Source organism: Charadrius vociferus, unplaced genomic scaffold (assembly GCF_000708025.1).
Source record: "Charadrius vociferus isolate BGI_N301 unplaced genomic scaffold, ASM70802v2 scaffold218, whole genome shotgun sequence".
Lineage (NCBI taxonomy): Eukaryota > Metazoa > Chordata > Aves > Charadriiformes > Charadriidae > Charadrius > Charadrius vociferus.
In genome coordinates this window covers 2,383,762-2,409,353 of record NW_009650084.1, presented here as the reverse complement: position 1 = coordinate 2,409,353, position 25,592 = coordinate 2,383,762, and the positions used below count along the sequence as shown (strand labels likewise).

Below are 25,592 nucleotides of genomic sequence, written 5' to 3'. Positions count from 1 at the left end.
CTCTCTCCCCTTCTCAGCTGGCTTCTTTCTTCCAAACAGTTGCAAAGTTGGTTTTGCTAAATGACATAAGGTTATAATAAATCAAGTGAGAAGATTTGTGCTGTGCTTCCTACTGTATGGGAGAGGTCCATATGGTTTAATTACTTCCTCTGTACGTCAGATATATGTGTATAAAATCTCTGAAGTCATGTGTAACTGCCAAGATCCTATGGTGTGGTTTGAAACGTCCATGCAGTGAACTCTCAAATGCTGCAGATGTGCTATGAAATATAAATGTGAAATGGAAGAAGTCACTTTATTCAATTAAATAACAGCATTAAGATCCAGAACTCAGCAGAACGGAGAAGGGGGGAAGGACCAGAAAGCTTTCTCATGGGGAGACAAGAGTTTTATCATAAAAGGAGATGGAAGAAAAACATTGTGCTCTCCAGAAAAACAGCAGAGCAGCCTGAGGAGAGGAAGCATGTCTAAGAAAACCACTTGGTGAATTGTAAAGCCATCTGAAAAATGTCATCATAAAATATAGCTGCTGCTAACAGCAGACCTTTGGCCACCATAGAAAATTCTGCTTAAAAAATGAGCTGTTCCTGTGCCTGCAGGCAAAAATGCAGAGGAGGTTAAGTAGATCGTGTAGATCTGTAGACCCAGGATCATGGATGGGTCCATGCACAGAGTGAGAAGCAGGAGGCCACCAGGCCCTAGTGCTTCCTCCTGTCCCCAGCAGGTAGCAGGGGTGCTGGGGTAGCAGCAGCCCTTGCCTTCCTCCCCTTCTCTTTTTCCCTCGGCCTCCACATTCTGCCCAGCACAGTTCATCCAGGGTGGGACGTGTCAGGATTTTCTCTGGGCAGGAAGAGGAGGGGGAAAAGGAGACATGATGGTGGCTCCCCAGGATGGTACCTAACACTTCCTGCTCTGTGGTGGAGGCAAGCGCAGCCTTCCTCCTGCCGCTGGCCTCAGCACTCTGCTCTCGGCATCTCGGCAGGGAGCTTCTCACCCCTGCACCTGTAGAGCTATTTCCTCGGGGCCCAGCAGGCATGTGCTGGCATATTTTCTATCTGGCACGATGGCTCGAGCATCTCTTGAGAAGGGGAACGGTATGTGTTGGAGTGATGTTGTCAAAGACACAGGGCACCTCCGCGAGATCAAGCACCGCCGGGGACTGATCTACAGTGGTAACCCCAGTCAAGTGTGCTAGAGAACGGGTTTGCTTCTCCTGCCCCCTGAGCTGCCGTCCTCCAGCATCATGCATCTGAAGCTGCTTAAGCTATTCAAGATACATGGAAGTGGAGAACAGGTCTGTTTGGGTTAGTCTGGATCTGTGGCTACCACGAAGGAGGGGGTTGCTTCATCAGGAAGCACCCATGGGAAGGATCAGGGTGCCCTCTGACCAACGCCTTGGGTGGTAGCAGAAGGTGACCCTGACACTGCCCCAAGGGGCCAACACACTGACAACTTAGCGGGACACCTCAGCCCATGCCCCACCATGGTACATGGTGTGCAGAACAAGAAATGTGCAGAGGGATGGGGGTCCTCCCCCTGGGGGAAGGAGACCCTCCTGTCGCCTGCATCTCCCTCCTCAAAATGTCCAGTCCTCACTGGAGGGACACACAACTCTCCTACCACAGGAGTACCCTCCTCTCTAGTAAAGTACATATATAGCCATCAAAAGTACATGTTGCTGTCACAGTAATAGTTTTATGAAGTAACGTAATAGTTTCATCTAGCCAGTGCTGATTGTATCAGTCATATATACATTTAATCATCAAAAATCCTCTGAATAACTTTAGTGTGCCCTGCCTAAGTATGACAGTTTGTCCCCTCATGTTTAGCAAAACTAATTAAATGCTAAATACCATTCTCAGTAAGCACACTTTAAAAAAGATTATTTTTATCTGCTTAAAAAGCCCCAACACTGGTATAAATATACACATCATATTGTCTGCCGCGTCTGTGGGCTCAGTGCATTTACACAGCTGCTTTATGGATTGCTGTTTATTTACTCTCCCCCTCGCAGACATTGTGTTCTGCCTTTTCCCTGTAAGGATTTTCCTTCTGTATCTATTCTTAGTCCTAGGCAAAGACCTATCCTGATTTATATACATCATGTAACTTAACTGACTTCAAAGATGTTTTGCATGGTGTAAATCAGAACACCAACTGGCTGAATAAACCCTCCTGCAATAAAGCGTAATTGTAAAGCTAAATGTCTTCCTCCCTCTGTGTACTAAATAAACAGGAGTCCTTTTCATTTTGGTGGGATAAACATACTTCTCTGCCATATATTTACAGTCTCTGGAACACTTATGCAGCCACTTGTGAATCCTTTGCTTCAAGAGGCAATCTTTGATGTAGAGATCTTTCATACTGTAAAATCTCTTTCATATTCCTAATTCTCTAAACCAAATTCTGTTGAAGATCTCGGTAAGTATATAGGCTGTATAGCTGTTCTCCATGCCTGGTGGAGTACAATTTCTTCTTCAATTCAGTTAAAAGCATTCCCATAATGAAATTTAATACCCGGTATTAGTTTATAATTGTTCATCTATTCCTGCAGTTTGTTTATTCAGACATCTACCACGGTTTTCAGAAAGAAGTTCAGTCAGCTTGTGTTTTCTCAAGTATTATAATCTGTTCTTACAATGAATTGAAATATAAGTCAAACTTATGCTTACGCCTGAAAAATAGCTATTTAGTTCAAGGAAGAACTTCCTCAAAATTCACTCAGTAAGAAAGCATGTCAATCCCAGGGTCCTGTAACATCTATGAATTAACCAGCCTCTTTGAGCAAGTACATGATACCCTTTGAGCATGTGTTGCAAATTAATCCCTTTAGCTGCAGGCGCATATAAAAAGTTGTGGGAGGTATCCTACCCCAGCTGTACACTTGCCGAATGGATCGCAGCAATTTCCATCAGACACAGTTTGGTTGAAGCCCTGCAAGGAGGGCATTTCTAGTTTGATCATTTGTTATTGTGGTTGCTGGTCTGATTAGCTTTCAGAACTGAAATCTCACAAAAAGTAAGGTTTGGTTTTTAAGAGCTAACTAAGCATTTAAGAATTCATGACAGGTGCAAAGCGTGTTTTGTAAGAAAGCAGAAACATCACAGGTGGATATTATTGTGTTTGACCAGGGGAAGACCCAGGTGTTTTAAGTCAAAGCTACAACAGTAGCAAAGACATTCCAGAGGATCCAGGAGGGAAATGCTTAAGCTTCCAGCTGATGTTTCTGTGAGAACATTGCAGTTTCTTGTAATGGAAATGGGAAATTGCCATCTTTGCTCAAATTTGTCTTTCAGGGGAGAAGGGAGATAAAACCATCTGGAGATACTGAACTCTCCAAGGCAAAATAGCATCAAGACTTCCTTCTTAGAAGTGCCTCCTTCCGTGGGTTCAAAGATTACAGTGTAATTATAGAACAAGCAGAAGTTTCCTTGAATTAGTTAGGATGGGCTGGAAGGAGGAGAGGGTGGTAGTCAGAAAGAAAAGTTTTAAAAGTGTATATAGTGATATGTAAATCAAGCAATAGGCAAGTCTTTCAAACAATCCGCTAATGTTTAGACACTAAAGTGTCATGAGGTAAGCAGAGACAAAGCAAAGCAAACCTCAGCAACAAACTGTTATTAAGAACCAGTGATTGAAAAAAACATTTTGTCTTGTGACAAGGATTTTTTCCCTGGGAGAGGAAGTGTTGCACAACCCGTAAACACTCCAGGATGCAGGAGCATCGGCCAGCTGATGACTGATGAATTTCAGTTACTTCCTATCTGACTTCTGAATATTCAGACAGATGAATATGCTAAGAATAAGTTCTAATGGGGGCTGTGAAACAAACCCCTGCTTTGTTTATGACCCTGAAACTTAGGCCAGTTTAGTCTATGTCCAGTGCTTATGCCTTTGTACGATGCCATGGTGTTTGTAATGCTCTGTTGGCTTTTACCAGCTTTTAGCCTGACATTTGTGCTTCTCTGGATTCTCTTACAGCCAGAGTCAGATGTGTCCCTGAAATGATGTAATCTCCTCTGTTGCTGTTAGTGTGATATGTGTTTTTACTGCTTTGTGGCTGGCAGATATGGAGCCCGAGTAATATGAACTGCACATTTGCTTTCCGTTATGTGCTACTATGCGTGTTCCTGTAACCACTTCAGGACGCTGTGACTTTTATTGCTATATTACCAGATCGGTTTCTGTGTTCTGCCCCTCTCTTTTGGTTGGGGTATTATGTGTCTCAACTAGATGAGGTACCTAGGGATAGGGATAGCCCCCTTGCATTTTTTTCTCCACGTCTTTAACCTGAATATTTAGCATGCAAAATCAGTGTCTGTTACTCTTCAGAGCGGTCGAGCTGTGGGTTACCTGACCTGTTGTTAGGGCTCTTTTAATGGACAACTCTGAACAAAACTTCTTGCTTGGGTGATGGCTAACCAAACATAGAAAATAGGAGTTTGAACAGAGCATTCTTGGAAGCTTCTCAAGTGGAATTTACCTCATTCTACTCCTCTGATTCAACTTACAGAGTGTTTTTCAACTAAGGTGGCAGAGTCACCACCTATTCCTCACCTGCTCTCCACGTTTTTCTCAGAAGAGAGGGCAGTCAGCAGCACCCTGTTACCGCTGAATAGCTCTTACATGAGAGTGCAAATTCAGCTACAAAATCCTGACCTGCTTGGCAGTCATTAATCCTGTATAATACATCACTTGTGTAACCCAGAATCACATATTAAAAAAAAAATGTTTAAAACTACAAATATTCTGACTGTTATTCCCTTTATGCATTGTTCTGTACTTCATCTACAGCTGTCTGCATCACCATTTGACCATAAAATTCCTCTTTCACCAGGTGCCCATCCTTTTTTCAAAAAATTCAGCCCCTTCTTGTGCTGGTACTCTGAGTCCCGATCTTCCTGCGCCACCAGGACCCATCTTTTCTCTCTGACTCCCATTACCAATCATTTTCACAACCTTGCTTCTGGTTTCTTGGACACCTCCAGCTGGCAGCCTACACTGAACTCGGCATCCAGCCTGGTGTCTCCTTGGGTGTGCTCCACGCTGACTGAGAAGGGATGGGAAACCTGTTCTAAGTTTTCACATCTGTCCCAGGCTGGTTTGGAAGAGGAACTGTAGGAATGATTATCCTGGAGCCCCTAAGCATTGTGGTGGTCACCCACCCAGGTCTTTTCAAGGTTGACGCTGCTCCAGGCAAGCGATTGGTGGGCGTACACAACAGACCCATCCATGTGGGGTGCTCCTTCTTCACAGAGCCTGACCTTGCCAAGGAGCCATCAGGGTTTGAGCACACTCCGAAGCAGTGGCATCATCCCGTGTTTCAACCACTGAAAGTCAAAAGCTTTGCTGAGTGTATGCAACTTTACAAAGGGTTGTGACTTGCCCAAGTTTCAGACAGAGGTCAAAAGTTGCTTCCCGGACACAAAATCCTTTTCCGTAATGGGGCATGGGGAAGGAAAAGAGTCCTTCAAAGAAAATGTCCCCAAGGAGACATACCCAGAGACCAGTGCAGACCTACACCATGATCCAGCACCAGCAGACGGCATGGGCAGTGCAGGAGGGTTAAAGAGTGCCTTGGCTCTTCAGGTTTCTATGTTTACCCTCATGTTAGAAAACTTAACAGGAGCATTTCTCATCTAATACTGGTAACTGACGGCATGTACCAGCTCGCTGATTGTTTTCTGGAAAACGTGTTATAGAGAAGAGACAGATCAAGTAGACTAACAGATAATAACAATTTATGGTTTTCAGAGTTCAAGATTATCACATGTTTAATTCCATGTACCACACCTTTTTTTTTCAAGATATCACCACTCCAATACATTCTTTCCACATTAGATTTGAAAGATTAAAGGGAAGAAATAGCAGGACCCATGTTCTGGATAGTACATACCAGTTTTGCGCATTTGTTTCTCTGGAGAAAAGGGCTGTGAATCATATGCGTTGTGAACACATGAGCAATCCAAACAGGTGCTGCAGTTGAAAACTATATGTGAAGAAAAAAAACTCACTTCTCTTCCGTTATTTTGTCCTTTTACGTTTTTAGCCAGATATCACGCAAGTACTTTGGTACTGCTTTCGTGAACGCTCTCTTGAAGTATTACAGAAAGCTGAGCAATGGAAAGACTATAAATGTATGTGCATTTCCCAGATGAACTGTGCTTGCCAACCAGTGCATAGGAACAAAGTGAGTTAAAAGTCAAAGGAGAGGAATTCCTCTGAGCATTTTGAGTATGAGAAGATTTGTAGGGCTCTACTGTAGTAACTATAAAATACTTCAAACTGGTTTCTTAATGTCATAGCGTTATTTATTTTCAGAACAAAGTTCAGAAAATTTTGAATGATTGGGTATAATTTTTTTTAACATGTCATGGCTCCTTCAAATATACATATATATACTTTTTTTTTTCAGAAGTGATAGATTGCCAAGTTGTCTGACCTCTCAAGAGAGGAAGTTGGGAGGACAGTTTAGTAACATTTTCTTTCATTCCCAATGTGGAATAAGATCAAAAAATATGTATTTAAAATTCCGTTAATAGCCTTATCTTTTCTAAACCATAAGGTACTGGCAAAATAACAGCACAAGTAAACATGGCTCTTGATGCACCACATTAAAAAAAATGGCTTTTGTTTATGAAAACTTTTTTTTGTTGTAGAAACTTGTGGGAATAATGTTGTATTAATGGTAGGATGTTGACCTTTTCCAGCTATGGAGGATAGTCTCAGAACAGGATCCAGGAAAAACAAACATGGAAACTACTTAACTCCTTAGTTGTGTGCCTGAAACTTTGTGAGGAAGCATTATTTAAACTTAGTCTATTGTACTTACAGATTGTGTCATTACATTAAAGTGCCACACACACACAACCATTTTCACTAAGCACAAAGTTATCAAGAGCCTAAGGGAACAAATAACTTCTGTGAAGAAGAATATTGCTATAATTTCTTGTAATATATGTAAAAATATGCAGTCATCTGCTATTGTCTGTGTTTTGTCTACATTTATTTATAGTCTCCCAGGTCAAAAGTAGGGCAGATTTTCTCCAGATTTTAGGGTACACAGTGTGGTGCTGCTGAACAAGAAGTTATATTGAGAAAAAGAGTGAAAACAAACAAGTTCCTTGTTACTTTGGACTTGAGCTCATGGTCCTCTTGTAGGCTAAAAGTGTCTTCTGTTCTTTCTTAAGTGAAAAAAATAAAAACTCAGGTGAATTCTGCAGATTTCATTCATGTAACCTTTGCTGTAGAGTCCACCTTCACCTATGCTAAATTCACTCCTGAATTTAGGGCTAGCCACAAAACTTAAGGGCTACTGGCATCCACTCAGGGTCTTGAAATTAGGTTTAGGAGGTGTACAGATGACTGTTGGTAGTTTCTATGTGGTCTGGAGAGAAAATGGTGAAGGTCCATGGCAAGGGAAGAACAACAATACTCTCTGATCCATCTGCGCACCATGTCTTCCTCTTTTTGGACCAGTGGTACTTAGATGCCCTGAAGGTAGTTTCTCTTCCATTCACGTTCCTTTGCCCACATGTGTTTCTTCTAAAGCCTCTCTGATGTCAGTAGATAAGAGGAAAAGTATCTACGAGGTCTTCTTACAGGACAATTACTGAATATCAGCATTAGCTTCAAGAAGAAAATGGAGCTAGCCCAATTGATATCAGCTGGGCATCTAACCCATGGTTTCCACTAGGTCTCATTCTCCATACTTGCCAATCAGATTGTATTTGTCATTATGAAGAAAAAAGGCAGATTTTATTAGCATCAAGCAGGTTTAACCTTTTCAGTAAGCTCTGCAAGTCAGGAGCGTGCAGGATGAAATCAGGCATTACTACAGTGTACCAATTCACCTTTTAGAGTGACCCATACTGAGCAACCAAACAAAATGAGAAACATTGTTTTTAAAATTGTTTGTTTGTTTGTTTGTTTTCCCAAGGAGATTAGATTTCTGTATTGTCTGTAGACAATATATAAGTACTACCTTTTAATTACTAGAAGTGCACTTTTTACCATTCTAGGGCTCTCAGGCCTAGTGGGACACGAGGTACTGTAATACACGTTTGTTGGTAGAGAACCTCAGCTTTATGTTTTGCATAACATGGGAGTACGTGAGAAATTACTAGCAAAAAATGGAAGCAAAAAGCATTTTCCTCTCACATATACTATACTAAGTTGTCCCTGCTGCTGAGGTGGCTTGGCAGCCAGCTCATGGAGCAGCAGCTCATCCTACAGCTCCCCGTTTGCCCTATTGCAGTGAATCAACACTGATTTCAGCCCAGCTGTATGTACTTTTGGTAGTTCAGTAATTACAAACTGAGTGTCTGAGTTGTTCCCATAGTTAGTGCATGAGCAGAAATGAGGTACAGGAGTTGCTGTAACCTCCAGGCAAGCTGTTGTGTCTTGGGCTCTCAGGAAACCTTGCTCCCCTTCTTGGCTTAGCCACAGACACTTGGTCTGTTGGAAGGGAAGTCATGTAAGGTGAATCTCTCAAGAGCTTGGTTCTCTGTAGTTACCTAAGTAAAATGGATTTTTGAAGGTGTTTGACAACAAGTTCTGTCCATTGTTCCCTGACTTCTGGTCATTACACTTATTTACGGAGAAATGACTAAATGGGAGTTGAGGGCTCCTTGGGGAACTTGGTGCGAGGGTTTGGTACTGAGTATTTTTGGAATCTGGGTTCTTGTCTCTTGGTTAATATGACTGTGGTTGAGGTTCTCAACCTTAGTAAAGAAAATATCAACAATTCCCTCATTCTGCCTTCAGCCCTCTTGTTTGTTTACACTGAAAGCTCTCTAAGCTGTTATTCAATGTATATATAGAGTGCCTCTCACAAGGAGGCCTTGATCTCTTAGAGACTTTGTAGATAATACAACTAATAAGCACTTACTGTGTTTGGTGGTTGGGTTTTTTTTATTTATTTATGTCTTAGTAAACTGTAAGGTGTGCACCCCTACTACTGTTCCCGACAGAGATGCCTCTAACTTTCTCTTTAAGACCTCCAATGATGGATATTCTGCAGTCTTCCCCAGCAAGCTTGTCAACACATCTGAAGAGCATGTGCTGGTATCTCTCTGCTGCTGTGTCCCTACTTAGTCTGTGCTACTGCGGGCTAGGGAGACATGACTCGCTCATTTATTACTTGTAGGTAAAGCTTCTTGTATCACTGGTCATTCCTTGTTATTTCCCTCTTGACTCTTGAAATGCAGTGTCCAGAACTGAACTTATCTGGCCAAGAGCTTATCAATACTGAGAAAAGCATAGAGATTACTTCACCTGTCTTATGGGGTATGTAAGCCTGTCTACAATGTTCAAAAACTCAGAGGCAGGAAATGTCATTAGATGAGACAATTGTCATTTCCATCTTGGATTATGTTGTTGCCATGGCATCTCTTCAGATTTGACTCTGGCATTGGACAAATGTGTATGTATCTGAATATTGCCGTTCAATATTTAGGGGAACTCTCTTTATTGCCAAGTAAGTCCTGTTAGTGGGAGCTATACCTAAAGGTTTGAAGTCTGAGGAGGTGGAGAATTATTCCGTGGGCTATACAACTGTCTCTGCAACAAATACCATAAGAATTGTCAGTCAGTGTGATAATTATCTTCTCCTGTCACTAGAGGCTTTCTTCTGTTCCCAGTCCGAATTTCGCACCATCCAGGAGGCTTTGAGTATTTCTAAAAAGCAGCTGGAAAATGCAGCCTCTAGCTGGGAAAAGGTGAGGAGCATGAGAAGAATGTGACATTCACCAGGAGTTGTGGAAATCTATGTATACCCCTTTGGGTTTTAATATCATTTCCCTTATCAAAGTTTGGAAGGAATGCTTGCACAACAGTACATCTTGTTTTGATAGATGGGTAGTAAATCAGAGTGAGGAGGTATTAATGTGTAAGGGGCAGCCTTACAGCACTGCATGGACCCACCATAGTTTCTACACGTGCAGTATGATACCTCCTCGACTCCTTAAGATTCCAGAAAGTGAGAAAAGCCTGTTTAAGACTGCCTTTTCAAAGCCAGTCAAAACAAAGTAAAAATAACAGGGATCTTAATCAACCACTGCCAATTGGCCAAAATGACTGGGCATGCTTTGCTTAGGTCAAAATTTTGCTGGAACATATCCGCAAGTGAGAAGTTCACTTGCAATGTAACTATGCCGATAAATAGCCAAAACATAACACTTGGAAAACTCAGTAGACGGGCAGCTCTCCTATTTGTCAGCAGCTACTTTTCCAATGCACTGAGAACTGGGCGGGGGGGAGGGTTGTGGGAAGGTTTCAGGAGGGGGGGTTGACAGGAATAGTTTTAGTATGATGAGGACTGTCTTTTAGCTAATCAGTTGTATGAGTGGAATTTTATCTCTACTGGGAGGTGAGCTCATTTGCCTTCATTGACCTCAAATCCATGTTTAGAAAAAAAAAAAAATCAAAATAGGATGCATTCTTCTTCTTGATGGCTTATTCTTACAAAACACAACTGCTTCTTACCACCCAGTGTCTCCTGAAAATTAGCTGTGTTTTGATTTTGGTCTGTTTTTTACTTTGTTCTGCTGAAACAAAAAATGCAAGCCCTCAGATTAGCTCTTTGTATTTCTGGCTGGTTTTCAGTGGCGGATTTTAGAGTATCTCACAGCCCATAAAAATTTTATCAAAGTACTCCAGCCACCTTCTTCTTGCTGTTGTTTTCTTTCGTCTTCTATTTTAAGACCAGGTTATAGAGTAGAAGTAAGGTGGGGTGTTTTGTTCACTCTAAGGTTCATCAAAACCCAGATGGCCATCCATACTACCAGGCAAGGTATCTCCCGAGTCTATATAATGCTTTCCTACGCTGCTTTCATTGCCCGTTTGTTTTTATTTTTCTCCCTGGCTATCCCTATGCCAACCCCACCCTTCTATTTTAGCTGGTGCTTTTCACTCCAGGAATGTGCACCTGATGAACCTGAAGATGCTCTTCTTGCCAAGTGGCTATTTGGCGAAGAAATTTTAGGAGGGTGTGGAAGTGGATGGTGAAGGAGACAGAAGGAGGAAGGTTGTGGATGTGATTTGTCTAGGAACCCACAGCAGATGGCTGGGACTAAGGCCAGAAGAGGAGATGAGCAGCGGGGAGCAGGAGGGAACAGTGAGCTGGGCAGTAGAGGAAAGCGGTCAAAACACAGCAGGGCTCAGGGTTGCACAAGGGGAGATAACTTAAGTCCATTCTGTTTAAATGTTTACACAGTGGACACGATCCTTGATAAGGTGTCACGGAGCAGAAGTTGATGTGTTTGTGTTCCTCTCCCTGTTTGAATAAAGTTGCTGGAAATGGAGGGGATTGGGGTATTGTCAGTGCAACATTTTTAGTCTGATGTCCAGGTTGGTTAGGCTACAAGGTATAAGAGTGCCCAGCTCCCTCACCGTGGGCAGCCAGCATGCTGTTTAAATAGATGGCTCAATGCCATCTCAGCCTCTCTTGCCGTGGGCACTGAGCACCCAGCCCTCTCTCGATGGTGTTGGAGAGGGAACAACGGGGCCTTTTCTGCCATGTTACTTCAGGGGAGAAGGCAGAGGAGTCAAGGCGAAGGGCCATGAGTATTATTTAATCACATCTTGAGTTTGGACAGTCAGCAGCAAATGGCCTTTGCTTCTTACATACTTGATTAAAAGGTTTCTGCTAAGCTAAAATGAATCTGGTTCCCAACTCAACCTTTGGAAGATTTTCAAGAAACCACTTAAAAATGCAGTGAGGCCTTAGTGATATAAATCTTATTTTAGTAAATAAACTGAATCACAATTTTCCAAAGCCGTTCTAGGAGTGGATTTTGTAAGGCTTCCTTGGTGACAGAGAGAGGAACGGTGGTATGCACTGGGATCCAGGGCTCTCTTCTTCCATTTTCCCAGGCTGCAGGAAGGTTGCCGGCACTGGATGGGCTGAGGATGGAAGTGCGTGCTTCTGTGAGATGGAAAAAGTGACTCATCCATCCTCCTCCTTAAATACTGCCTAGGAAGGACAGGGCAGGCTGGATTTCTGTGTCTGTTCTTTGCTATAGAGACCTTCTGTAAAGGAAATGTGGTGGGAGGAAAAGGGAGGTGGTTAGAAGAGCCAGGGCCCGGTCTCCGCTAGTCAAGCAGAATCTGTCTAGCCAGGGGTGAGCTCCCACAAAAGGCTGCCTATCCTACTGACTCCTTGAAAGGGCAATTCCTTACACAAGTATTTGAAAACTTTTCCCTTCTGAGTTGGTCACCTATATCTCTTGCAGCTTTCACACTGGAGGGTCTGCTCCAGGCTGATCCCGTACTTCGAGATCAGTCATCAAAGTGATAAGGAGAAGGATTTCTTAAGAAGGTAACTGAATAGGAGACATTCTATTTTGTCGGTGTTTCACATAGAACTAATGCATACTGGAAGCACCAACAAAATGAGGAAATTCAAAACTAACGGTAGTGTTACTCTGTAAGATACACTGTAGGTTTTACTCCAGTAGTTTGAATTTAATTTTCTTTTTTTAATTAGGCAATTGTGAGTAAGAGGCTCAAACTTGCAATTAAATTGGAGTTTGTAGAAAAAGTCATTATAAAGAAATGCTGAACCTCTTGAACTTACACACATTAAGATAATAATACAGTTTGTTCTAAAAGAGCATAATGAAGGAATTCAGTGAATGGGAATTACATAAACTCTTCCATTGGTGTTGAAGGACGTGATCTATAAATTAGGAGATTGAGAGTAAACAGGAAATTCCACAGAACAATTTCAGGATAAAGAAACTATAGCAGCAGATGGAAAGATGTTTCTGTTGGAAGATTTTAGAAGTTGGTTTTGATACCATCTACCTTTTTTTAAAAGAAACAACCACTCCATCTCCATGTTTTAGTTGTGAATTTCAGCTGTGCATTAGCGGAGCAATGCTAGCACCAGCCAGAGCAATGCTGCACAGCTCTGGTCAAAAGTTCTTGTTCCCATATACAGGTCAGACTTTTTTTTTCCCCCCTGCTTTTAGTCACATTGGCAACTTTGTGAGCATGGTATGTGTGAAAAGCACCCTAAATATGTTAACGTATGGACAAGCATGTCTGAATATGTTGGGATTTTCCTTAGGGCTAAAGCAAGATAACATAAATGGAAACCAAATCTTGCAATGAAAAATAATTGAAGCCTTTATGCCTAATGTATCTTATATAATGTAAAGTAGATGGGGGTCTATATTCGACTCATTTTAATGGTATAGATCAGGCCTTAGTAATAACTTGGGGTAGCAATTAGTCACAAAGAGACTTAGTCTTTTTATTTCACCAGCTTTTCAGACAGTCTCATAGCAAAATTCAACCTGCTTTCTACAAGAATATTCCCAGAGATACATTAACATTTCTAGTCAATAAAAATAGGGCCTTTCAATATTAAAAGAAAAGACAGAAATGTTCACGTCCACCAGTTATTATTATTTTCGTGGCAACTACTTTGTAAAACAACAAAAAGCACATAAAAACAACAGAAGAGAGACTAATTAGCAAATAGTTTGAATGCTTGAGATAAGGAATCATAATGGCTAGTAGGAAAGAAGAAACCTCACGTTTAAGATAGTTTCTCAGCAAGCTGCATAATAATGTCCAAACATACTTCCTTTTGGCACATGTCGTTATACACAGACAAAGAAACAGGAAAACATTTTTTTTTAGTTCCGTGTCAAACATACACTGATGGAGAACTCAGCCATAAAAGTCCATTACCCTTACTAAAGAGAAAAAAACAGCCCCCGTTTTATGCAAAGGGCTGTGTTGCAGCTGGAGCAATGTAACTTTGAAAAGGATGCTTTGGTGGGTCAGGTTCTGGTTTTCATCTGTACACTGTGTTGGCTCAGTATTACTCATGTGCTTTACAAATGCCAATGGAGTATAAGCCAACTCATAGTTGATGAAGAAGCATGGTCCTTTGCTATGCAGAGCGTGAATTTTCAAGGCTGCTGTAGACATGGCAATAGAGAGAAAAGCTGCTCAGTGCGACCGACATTGGGCTTCTCAGTTGTTCTCGGATCTAAATATAGAAAGCTGCCCATATCACGTTTCTCTCCCCGGAGATGGTCCTCCAGAGAGTGGAGCTCAGCAGGCACGCAAGAAGGATGATGAGCAAATGTGAAAGAACTGTGGTTCCCCTCCTCCACAAAAATGGACACCTGCACGCTAGGCATGAAGAGCTTTCTGCGTGCATGTGTGCGTGTGTGTGTGTGTGCAAGAGTGCTTACTCATGCTTTTACTGAACAAATCGCTCTCGCAATTAATATGAGTTTACTGTGAAGAAAAGTCATGCGAACAATTTTAGGGACGTTTTCTTCTTTGTAAAATGTAATAAACAAAGATATAAACATGGACTTGTTTAACAAACAGTTCCAAATTAGCATGTCAGATTGAGTTACAGCTATTCTACTGTCAGTATTATTCACACAGAAATGTGGTCCTAATCTGAAAAAGGGCATTATTTACTAAAGTGATGCAAAAATTGAGAAAAAGGTACGGTTTTGCTACTGGAGAAGATGCTGCCTATTGAAGCACCAGAGACAGAGACTTGAAGGAAGTTTTATCCGCTGATGCAGCTATAAAAGCTTTGCCAGTGTTAAGAAGGAAAAGAGCTTTGCCAGTGTTAAGAAGGAAAGGCGTGATGGAGCTGAGAATTAAACTACTCGGGGCTACAGAGTGTCAGTGGGATATCTTAGCTGTCAAATCATGGTATTGTTCTTAATTTCTGCTTGTTGTCCCCATGAAACTATTTGGTAGCTGCTGTTTCATTGGAGTAGTGTCCAAATTGAAGGATACTGCAGGTCCTTGTGCAACCAGCCCTGCAGTGCTGGTGCCTCTACAAGCTCTATTCCTCTGTCTTCCTGAGCTTCATGATCTACCAGTAGAATATGGGGCAGAGGAAGGGGAAGAAGGAGGCAAGGAGCACCTGTGTCTCATCCTGACATACAGTAAGGAAATGGATGGGATAAGCATCTGGATCCAGGAGCTGGGAAGCTGTGCTGGGTGCTTCTCTTTAAATGTAGCCCAAAGTGAAAAGGAGGAGCCATGTTCTGTCCTGCATGTAGTGAGGACTTCTTCTTTTGAAGACCAACAGCAGTTGAGACTTCCCCACTCCCCTGTGAAAATTCCGGGGCATTCAGTGCGAAAAATCTGATTTGTTGCCTTGTTGAGACGTGTTTTAAATAGCCTAGCTGGATCGCTCTGCAGGGATGCTGACGCCACTCTAAATAAAACTACGCAAGCAGTCCGGCTATGATGCCACATTAATCTCAACAAGAATATTCTTCAAGTGCAGCTGAATATTAAACCTATCACGAGAGCTCATGTAGGAGGAGATGATTATGCAGTAGCAACTTTGTTTAACATTTCTTCACGTCTGTGGCTAACAACGAGTTCTTGAGTGCACTAGACACTACTAGAAAAGGGAAGGATTTTGCCGCTCCTGGCACTGCATATTATATACCAGCAGAAAAAGCAAAGATTTATTTTTGCTTGCTGAATGAGAGAGAGAATGAAGTGCTGAGAGCTCTGTAACGTTTCATACGGTCTTAGACGCAAAGAGCCAGATGAATATTGTTGGAAAGAATGTGTTTATACAAGAATCATATTTATCTCAGAAGCTGGGGTCCTAACATTAGATGAGGCATGGAGTGAAAAAGCTGAGCATGTAATAACTCAGCAAAATTCCTGCTTCTGCCATGTATTTGACTAAGCTTCAATTACTTATTTTTAGGGGGTTGTTTTCAGAACAGCTTACATACATTTTGTTTGCAATAAACATTTGCATATAGACTGAGAGAATATAAAATATGTTCATTAAGAAAGCACTGTTTTCTAACTTTGCTTAACTTTCCTGAGACAAACAGTCACAAACGGTAGTCTTTAAATGCGTGCATTTGAGGCTTTCAAAAAAATAATCACCCAGCTTTTGGACAAAGTATCAGGCTCAGGCTCAACCTTGCACTACATTGCAGGTTGTTGATAGCGCAATCTGGATAGATTCTTCTGGGATCTGAGAGCACATTCCCATGCTCTTTGACTTCATTGATTTAATGGTAAATGGCACATTCTTGGAATGCTTTCAGCGGAAGGATTCTATATAATACGGATAGGAATACGCATGTGAAATAGTTTGTATTTTAAGCAGAGCTGTTATTCCCTCTTGTTATATTAGTATGCTTTCTTTCATTCCCGTGTTATTCCTAAAGCTTGTTATTGTGAGAGACACTGAGCTATGAGAAACTGGAGTTAAACTAGCTTTTACTCTAAACTGCTTTCTAAGAAAAAAAAAAGGAGAGACTGGAAATTTTCCCATCGCACATCTGTTAGATGTTAGACCCAAATTTGTTCCCAGTTCAGCTGCACTGGTCTAGTACTGGAGTGGTGTAATTGAACTCGGTGGAGTTATTCAGAGATGACAAGACAATAGAGTTTATTGCAACATACTAACTGTTTAAATAGCAGTGATGGCTGTGCATTGAAAGCTAAAATAGTCCTGCATTAAGAAAATCTTATAGTGAAAGGCAGAGAAATCTATGAATTATAGATTTTAACATACAGGAACTGTAAATGGCCAGAAGTTCACCCAGAGGGAACCTTATTCTTGCAGACTTCTGCCATCAGGCCCTGTGTGCAGTGGGAACCTTTTCTGCATCCACTGCTGCAAGCCAGTGAACATCCTATTCCAGCACTGTATTCAATCTGTATCGCCTTTTCCTTTTTCACTAATTCTTTCAGAAAGAAGTGCATCTACATCTGAGTTCTGATTTGCAGCGTGTACACTTGCATTTCAGTTCACATGAAGATTAGGGAGTATAAAAGTTAAATGACAATGAAAGCCCATTTAATTAAAATGAGTGCTCAAGTTGTTACCTCCTTCACTTTAGTAGTCAAAGCCATGTTGGTCAGAAGCTACACTGTTGGGAAAAAGATGAAAATTAAGGAAGATGAAATTTCTGCTCAGTCCCCCTTTTGGAAAACCTCAGCAGAGGAAAAGGGAATTAAAGCTGCTCTGTAAAAGCAGCTGAAGAGGTTCCCTCCAGCATGAGGAAATCTTAGGCTGGAGTAAGGCCAGGAGAGCCAGCCTGGTGACATTGCCTCCATTCACAGCATAGCAGGTGTAAAAGGCACGAGGCAGCAAGATCCAAACATGCTGCCCTCCAGCACAAAAGCGAGGAGACTGCTCTTGGGTGGTGTATGGCAGAACAAAACGTTAACAGAGCAAATTTTGCTGACCTGAAATATTTTCAAGACTTGAGATATTTTATTCCTAAATAAGGCAAAACTGAGAATTATTTTTTTAAAGGACTGAGATGGAAAACCTTATTTAGAAAAAGAAGTACAGACATGGCAATGCAGCTGTGCTCTGGACTTGAACCTGAGCTTCCCCTGTCTCCTGTGAGTGCTGCAGCCATTCGCTAGCACAAAACTTGGCACCTTTTTTCATCTTGACCAAAACTCCCATTTTGAAATTGGGAATTCTGTCCCGTTTTTTTCCCCCCAGTGTCTTCTAAACTGATCCATTCAAAGAATCCTTTCTGACAGATTGGTATTTTCTGATAAGAAAACATTTAGCGCAATAATCCTGAACAGCTCTGTTTTTAAGACTGCTTAAATCCAGTGCTGGACTCTCTTTGGACTGCCCTCAGAATGGGTGGCTTGGGTGGCTTTAAGTTGCCAGCTTTGTTTAGCCCTGCAGATCTAGAAAAGCTGCAAGTATGCAGTGGCTAAGCTTGTGTTTCACTTTGCTTTTTCACAGCAAGAAGAGTGATAAGCTCTCATGTGGCCTACTTGGGATCTGTAGGTCTAGTAGCACTTAACTGTACAGATTTTTTGGCATTCACATCCAGCCTTCAAACACAGCGCTTCACAACCAGGACTCACTGCAGCTTATTCATTGCTTTACCATCCATGGGCATAACATTTCGCTCCGAGTAGTGCTGCTGAGAGCACACTGTATTCCTGTTAATATTACACGATAGCTTGGGATTTTTTGGAAACCTCCTCTCTCAGACTGTTTATCCATCTACATTGATACTTGTCTAGAGATATGTTTTACAGTCTGTTTACTTACAAAATGTGTCAGAAAATTGTTTACCAATAAAATGTGGATAAAAATATTTAGTATGTGTGTATCAGCTGCCAGTAAATTTTTTCTATCCACAGTTTTTTAAATGTTAAAAATATATAATAATGCAAAAAGGAATACATTTCAATGATAAAAGGTATGTCATTTATTGGGGTATGTTCAGTTTATTCTGGCTACCCCATAATCAAAATAAACTGACAAAACCCCCACTTATTTTCTCCATTCAAGCCAATAGAGTGCACCATTTGGACCTTATTTCCAGACTCTTTTCTCACGGGAATTTTCCGCTTATGTCGTGGATAGTCTGTCTGAGCAACAACCAAATGATTGGGCAAAACCGCAATGATTGTTGCAGGCATCTGATTATAATTACTAGCAAAAGTTCTAATCCTTCTTTCTTCAACTATAGCTCCAAACGTTTAACTAATGGCACCACATACAAACATTATGATGATTATTTTGGTGGGTTTAGGCACTGGGCAGTGCAGACAAATTTTGGAGCGAGTTCATGAGAGTGACTCAAAAGTTCTTTGCCGTGACTGCAGCTTGTAAGCAGTTTTGCAGAAGGCAGAACAGAGCATGTGAACAGCCATGGAAAATTATCTGAACTAATCAAACTAACTTATCATGAATGAATAGTCTTTCTGTGGAGTTAATGAGGAGAGAATAGACTGGAATGGTGTAGGAGAACTTAAACAAGGAGCTCTGTATTGCATGCTTGCAATAGTAAGTGGCCATGGGACATTCATTTTTCATAGTATTTCTGCTCATTTTTAGTGTCATAGTCTTCATGCAGAGGATTAAAATGAATCTCTCCAATTGTTATGTGAATTTTACTTAACTTGGTAAAGAAAACTGAGTACTGCACAGGAGCTGTTCATTTTTAGATGTTTGTAGAGCCTGTTGTAGATCAATAGCATGGAGATGGAAAGTCTTCTTTACTCCAGGAAGGTGGGCAGCACTGACCAGGGTTGTAGGTGTACATGTACCGGGTGCTACCCCATTCCTCTCAGTCCACGTGAAGACCAGTGGAAGAAAGACCTAATAGTGTAGAGTGGCACCAAAGGCTCCCTTAGGCAAGGCGGATGAACAGCCCCCACGAAGGAAGATCTCCTGTGTTCACCCCTTCTCTCCACCCTCCCAAAAGGAAATCCACTCAGAAGAAGGTGGTACAGAGATGGCTGTGTTGTATGCCTCATTTCTGCCTCCCAAAGAAAGAAGGAGAAGCAGCTGTGAGAAGCAGCAAACAGTTTGGGATGACTTCATTTGAGCAGCCCCATTAAATAGGCACCACCAAAAATCACTGGTCTCTTTTTTAGAGTTCGACCGTCTCATTGGGTTCCTGTGGTCCTTAGGAAGGACAGCAAGGAGAGCAGCCACTCTGCACAGCACCCATCTCTCCCTAAAGGGAACTCATGAGCTTTTGCCAAGAAATTAGCATGGGCTTAATTTAACCAAAAGTATCGCGTAGTTTGCATTTCTTAGGCTGAAGTAGCAGGGCAGTGAGGTCTAACCAGTGGCTTCCTGACTTCTAGGGCAGCAGCCCCACCAGGGATCCCTGTTGGTGGCTGCACATCAGGACTATTCATTGGTGTAGCAGTGGTGCAAGAGCTTGTGCAAGACAAAATTTAATCTTTGGAGAAAGGACTCAGTAAGTACAATTTTTGGAAGTGTTCATACCACAACTTTATTACAAATAATTATTCAATGCCATACCATTTAAGTCTCCTGAAGGATATATTGGAGCATTTAAAAAGAGGCATTTTTAAGTACTTGGAATTGCTTTGCAGATTTTCCCATGCACCTCTGACAGCCATCAACCATTGCTTGCAAAAAATTAATAAGTGTGTGTGGCTGCAGACAGCTGACCTTTAGCAAGACTTTTGACAATCTTCTCATATAATCTCTGTAATCCAGTATTAAAGTTACCTGAAAAGATAGGCATATTTTGGGCCGTATCCTGAAGGTCATGAAATACCCGTTTTTCAAGTCTCACTTAGTGAGTTCAATGGCTTCTTGTGTACCCATGGACTGTAAGTTGCTGATAGTCAGCTTTGCTATGAGGGCATGCTGGAATAACTCTCAGATTTCTTTGACTTGTGTCCACTCAAAATGGCCTGCAAGGTGCCCTTTTGATAGTTGTGTCTGCCTAGAACATTGTGCTTCAATCTAATCTCTAATGAGCCTCATGTGGAACAAGACATATTGTTTACAGCTAGAATCTAGTCTTTTAAATAGTGGTTTTTAATTCATTTCCTAAAATTTAAGATCAACTGTTTCGTCTTTTTTTTTTAAATCTGGAACTAATGCTGATGCATTTTACTGAAAACATCCATGTTCCATTAGATTTAGGAAAAGAAGTGATTAATAGCATTAATAGCGTAAAAGTGTTTTAAATTGATGCTTGCATATTTTCTATTTAAGCCCGAAGACTTAACTGATTTTTTTCACTATGCGTCTTTGGGATGGTGCAAGAAGTCCAACTGCTATATGGCTTCAGTTGTTTTAAATTTCTGGATGTTTTTTTAATTATGAGGGTGAAAGCGTGCTTTAGCTAGCACGTGACTGAATGGGGCTTAAATTAAGTCACAGCCTGGCTTTTCATGTTTACATTTTTGTCGCTGTGGATTATTATCCCAACACATAACTTTTGCATTTCTTCTATGAAGTTGCTAACAGCTGCGCAAAAACTGTCTTCTGAAATGTTCTTCCAAACCTCTTCCTTAGTTTTCTCCATAAATAAAAGAAGTCCTGTTTTATCTGTGTGTTGAAGGATTGCTGCTGATGCTGAAGCAGTCTAACAAAAATAATTATCAAATATCAAACTGACAGAAGTTCACCTCAATTCAGAAGGGCTTGTCTGAGACCTGTGGCTCTCTTGAGGTGAGACAGGGATTGATACCCATGTGGGTTTCTGCAAAGGGTGGAAGAGGACTCACTGTGGACTTCAGAGAGGTGAGCGTGAGGAGGTGCTGGGCATTGACTGGAGGGAAGTGTTCTTCTCAACGAGTACTTCCCATTTTCTGTTCACTGCACAGGAGGGATACTGCTGTTAGCCCAGTGCAAACCAGTCTCAAGCCAGCATCAGTATCTGCACCATTTACTTGCTGAGGAATAAGCGGGCTGTAGTTTTGCCTGTGTAGCCTACAGTCACTCTTTAATATCAGGTAAACATTAAGGTAAAAGTAAATTTTATAGTAGTTGGTTCTTTAATAAAATAGTTACAGTTTAGCTACAGTTTGGCTACTGTTAGTCTGGAGACAGTGCAGAAACAAGCAAAAACAAAGCAAAAAGGTTATTTATACTTAATTTTGTTTCCAGTAGGTTCCCTGTTTTATCCTGTGAATGCTCCACCAGAAGTCTGTATTTTTTGATAGCTGAAGTATGGTTCAAAGGCAGCATTGTCATTGTGGGAGAGGGAGGTGTGCACTTGAACAGCATCACGTTCTGGCATCAAGTCTGTCTCTATCAGTTTTTTTCCTAGGGGTTCATGTGTTGCTGCACATCTCTTCCCAACTGCCCTCCACCTCGGACATACTATTTCTAACATCTGTAAATGTCATTGATGGCTGACATGTGGCTGCCAAGGCTTTAGAAATGCTGGTGTCCCTTGGCATGGCTTTATGGAGCATCTAATGCCCCAATTTGTTTGTTGCTTTTTTTTCCTAAAACTTCTTCTGGTTCCTTAATATTACTAATTTGCTTATCCATAGTGAACAAAGTGATCCCCATATCCTGTCAAGGTGGGATTTAGTGGTCATTTCTCTTTCTAAGTCAAAAGCTGTATTTCTTAAAAACATACCAATTAATAGCTGTATCTTATGTATGAAGGAAAGTAATGCATGCGCTTTATAAATAGCACAGACCAGAAAAATCTAGAAAGAAACAGTTAACCGAAGAGCCTTGCAGTAATAGCATTTGAAGGAGGGAATCGCTGATCCAAGCCTGTGGGAACTGAGGAGCCTTCAAGCACCCATGTCCTGGCCTTGACTTCTAAATTCTTTGCTTCAGACCTGCTGGGGAGTTGGTGGGGTTTTATTTTTCTCTTTCCTAATAACCATTTGCTGTATGCAGAGAGAATTAGAGTGCCGAGTGTTTCCCACTAAGAAGATAATTTCAAGAGTAAACGGTGCAGATAGTAGAAATGCTCCCTGAGATACCAGCTCGCTGGCCATGCCACCAGGGAGCGGGGCTGTGCCCGTGCCTGGCACCAGCCTTTGTCCAGGCGTCCCCTGCCTTCCCCACGCTGCCGGAGCCAGCCGTTCCTCCAGGTTCTTCCTCACCCTTCTTACAGCTTTTCCCTGCCATTTCCTACTTTGATCCAGCTACTTGCAGCCGTTTATTTTTTTACTTTCAAATATTTATTTCTACTATTTATTTTATCAGTGAAGGTCTAGGGCAGCAAGTGTCCTCAGTGCGATGAAGAATGTTGTGCCCTGTTGTCGGTTAGCTGCTTTCTCAAATTATCGCTGATTTCTGCTGTCAAGGATTAGGTATGCAATCGGGTAATGAGGTCATCATTTCTCTAAGATATGGCTTGAATGAAGTAGCAAGTTACTTAGTTAAACAGCTGAAAAGCAGTATACTAAGTCCAATCTTTTGCTAGATCTTGAAATACATTTCCAGCTGTTTTCCTTAACATTTCTCCTGTATTTTCAAAACACATTTCACTTTTTTTCTTCAGATTTTCTGCATACTAAGATCTGAATTTGTTGGGGGAAGTTCAGTCTAGGAGGGACTTCTGCAGAAATCTCATAACTACTTTGTATAAAATAAAAGAAAATTATTTTAATTTCTGTGATAATTTGAAATCTAGGACATCCATATCTCAGTGTCTAGACAGGCCTTTATAAATAACCAAAATTAATTGGGAAATATTAATAAACCATATTTCTCTTCAGAATAAAATAGTTTTATTGAATGCTGGAAGTAAATGGTTTTGATTTTTTTTCTGTCTGCAATCTATCATAGTTAAGAATGCAAACACTTTCTCTATGATGCTTCATTAAAATTCTTCCTGACTTGCGTAATCCCCATGGGGTTACTATTCTTTTAGAATTAGTTCCATCTTCTCAAGGTATCTAATATGTGTAGAAACTAGATAGATAAAATCATCAAGAGTCATCAAGACCAAAAAGAATATGCAGATAGGCAGATTTCTGGTTTTCTTCATTGCAGTTGGGTTAATATTTGTGGAACTAATGTTGCATTAACCCAGCTGGCATAACTAGAAATAAGTTTTCATTGATTCTAAATACAGTGCTCGCTACTGCAAACTTAGCCCCTGAAAATTTTTTCATCCTGATTAGGCAAATTCATTTATATTCTTCTTTTCATATATCTGTCCGTTCCAAAGTCTGATGTGGGTTTCTTGTTTGTTTGGGGGTGACAGGGGGAGTAGGAAGAGAAGTAGAGCTTTAACTCAGAAATATCCAGAGGAAGCTGAATATCTCCATCATCTGTCTTTCTCTGACTCTTTCTTCAAATCTCTCCTTTTAGATGCACTCTCTTTCAGTTATTTCTCATGCCAAAGAGTAATGAAATATTGGTCTGTGTTCAGAAAATAGTCATTTTTTTTCTCAGGAGTGTTCGCTGACGTGTTCCTGTGGAAACAGGTAACTTGACAGCAGAAACTTTTGCAATCTAGTTCAGAACTGCAAGTTCTGCCTGAAGCAGTAGAGTCGGTAGAGTGACAGGTCTGGCGGGGTTTTAGCTGAAGTTATTAAAGCGTTGCAGTAGCAGAAGCCTAGCTTTTCGCGTGAATACTGCACCCATCTGAACTGTAAAGATACAGGAGACCTCACATGTACACAAATATGTCTGCAACAAGCACACAGCTATTGTATCCACAGGCAGATAGCTATAAACTTGCAGCTCGGCTCTTTTTCATAATGCTAACTTTACTTGAATCGTTCATGGTAATTATCAGTGTTTAATGGTAAGGAAGTATACTGTCTCCTGTCAGTGACTCCCTCCCCTTATCTGTTTTAAAGAAACTAGAGTGCTTTGGGGCTTGTGTTAGATACGCAGAGATCTGAAGAGAGCGAACCAAAGGGAGAATAAATACATACACAGAAAAATACATAGAAAAACTCTGCAGACGTCACAGAGATGAAAAAAACCCTAAGCAATAGACCTGGCAAGCAGCTAAACTTTAGGATCTTAAGGAGGAATTTGAACATCAGATGTATTTCTGTATTTCACCAAATCACAGAATGATTGAGGTTGGAAGGGAACTCTTAAGATCATCTAGTCGAACCCCCCCTGCTCAAGCAGGGTCAGCAAGGGAAGGTAGTAGCTGGTTAGTCTTGGTTATTGTCCAGGTAATTTTGGAATTAGCAGTCTCTAGACAGTAGTGACTCTTTTAGCCATCCATATTATCAGAGTGTATCGAGCACTGTAGCGGTCAATAATTACATTGTTCAGAGTTTGTTTGCTTTCATATAACAGGTGTCCTTTTCCTCTTGACAAAAAAAGCAATAAAAAACATAGGCATTAGCTTGCATAGGAGAGGTAGCATTGGCTCTTTTCAGAAGCTAAGTGTAAGCCACAAACTCTCCCAGATGCAGAAGAGGAAAGAAAGTTAAAGCTGAAACACTTTTCCATGGAGAAAGGGAAGAGGGAGGTGAAAGACTGAGAGGAGCCACATGAACATAAAGTGCGCTTCTTACTCTCTCTGTCAAAAATACAGAAGACTGACACTCCCTGTGGCAGCTGAGGTCATTTCAGGTACCTGAAGGATCCAGGACCTATAAATCTAAGGTACAGATGTTCCAGCATTAGCTTTTTGGAACGGAGGAGTAGCTTCAAATTTTTCTCTTGCTTCCTTTCATCCTTGCCTGTAGCAGACAAGGTAAAGCAGGAGAGGCATCCTAGCAGAGCTTTGGGGTCATGGTTAACCTCTGAACTGCACCAGTCTGACCTTTCATCACCAGCAATTCGAATTTCCCTGTCAATAAATGCAGCCTCTCCCATTAGGCTGATGGAAGCATGTCTGCAAGTGCATTATCATAAGTTCATGAAGACAGCACATCACCGCATGGCACTGATTTCTTTGACACCACTCATACTGCAAGCAGACCGTATTTTAGCCAAGGCGGCGCTAATTTAACAAAGCTTTGAGGCACTCCATAATCAAAATCTGAAGTACTGAAGATGCTCTCCTCAAGCTGAAGCCTGAAACCAGTCCCCAGTGATGCGACCCGGATGAGTGGTCACGACAAATTCTTTAGCAAGCTGTCTGTTTTCCCGTAGAACATGAAGGCTCCTTCTACTCTTTCTCCCTGTCCGAAAGGCTTCTCAAACTAATGGCATGTCCTTCAAGTAAAAGCAACTAGCCGTTACAGTTTAATAATACCTTCACTCCCTCAGTATCTGCAGAATGAAAAGGAGTAAAGGATCAAACAAAATGATTTGCTCTGATTCTCATCCTGTTCCTCTGCTGAAGCAGCTGGGTAGCCCACACTGCCTACAATAAATGGTTAAAAAATTTCCAGTAGCTTTTGAAATCAGCGTTTGA

The 25,592-nt window shown here is 41.3% G+C and overlaps 1 protein-coding gene across 1 annotated transcript in view; it reads left to right on the top strand.

Moving 5' to 3' along the window:
* Positions 1 to 25,592, top strand: part of COL4A2 (collagen, type IV, alpha 2) — a 165,993-nt gene that overhangs the window by 76,513 nt on the left and 63,888 nt on the right. The window lies entirely within an intron of this gene.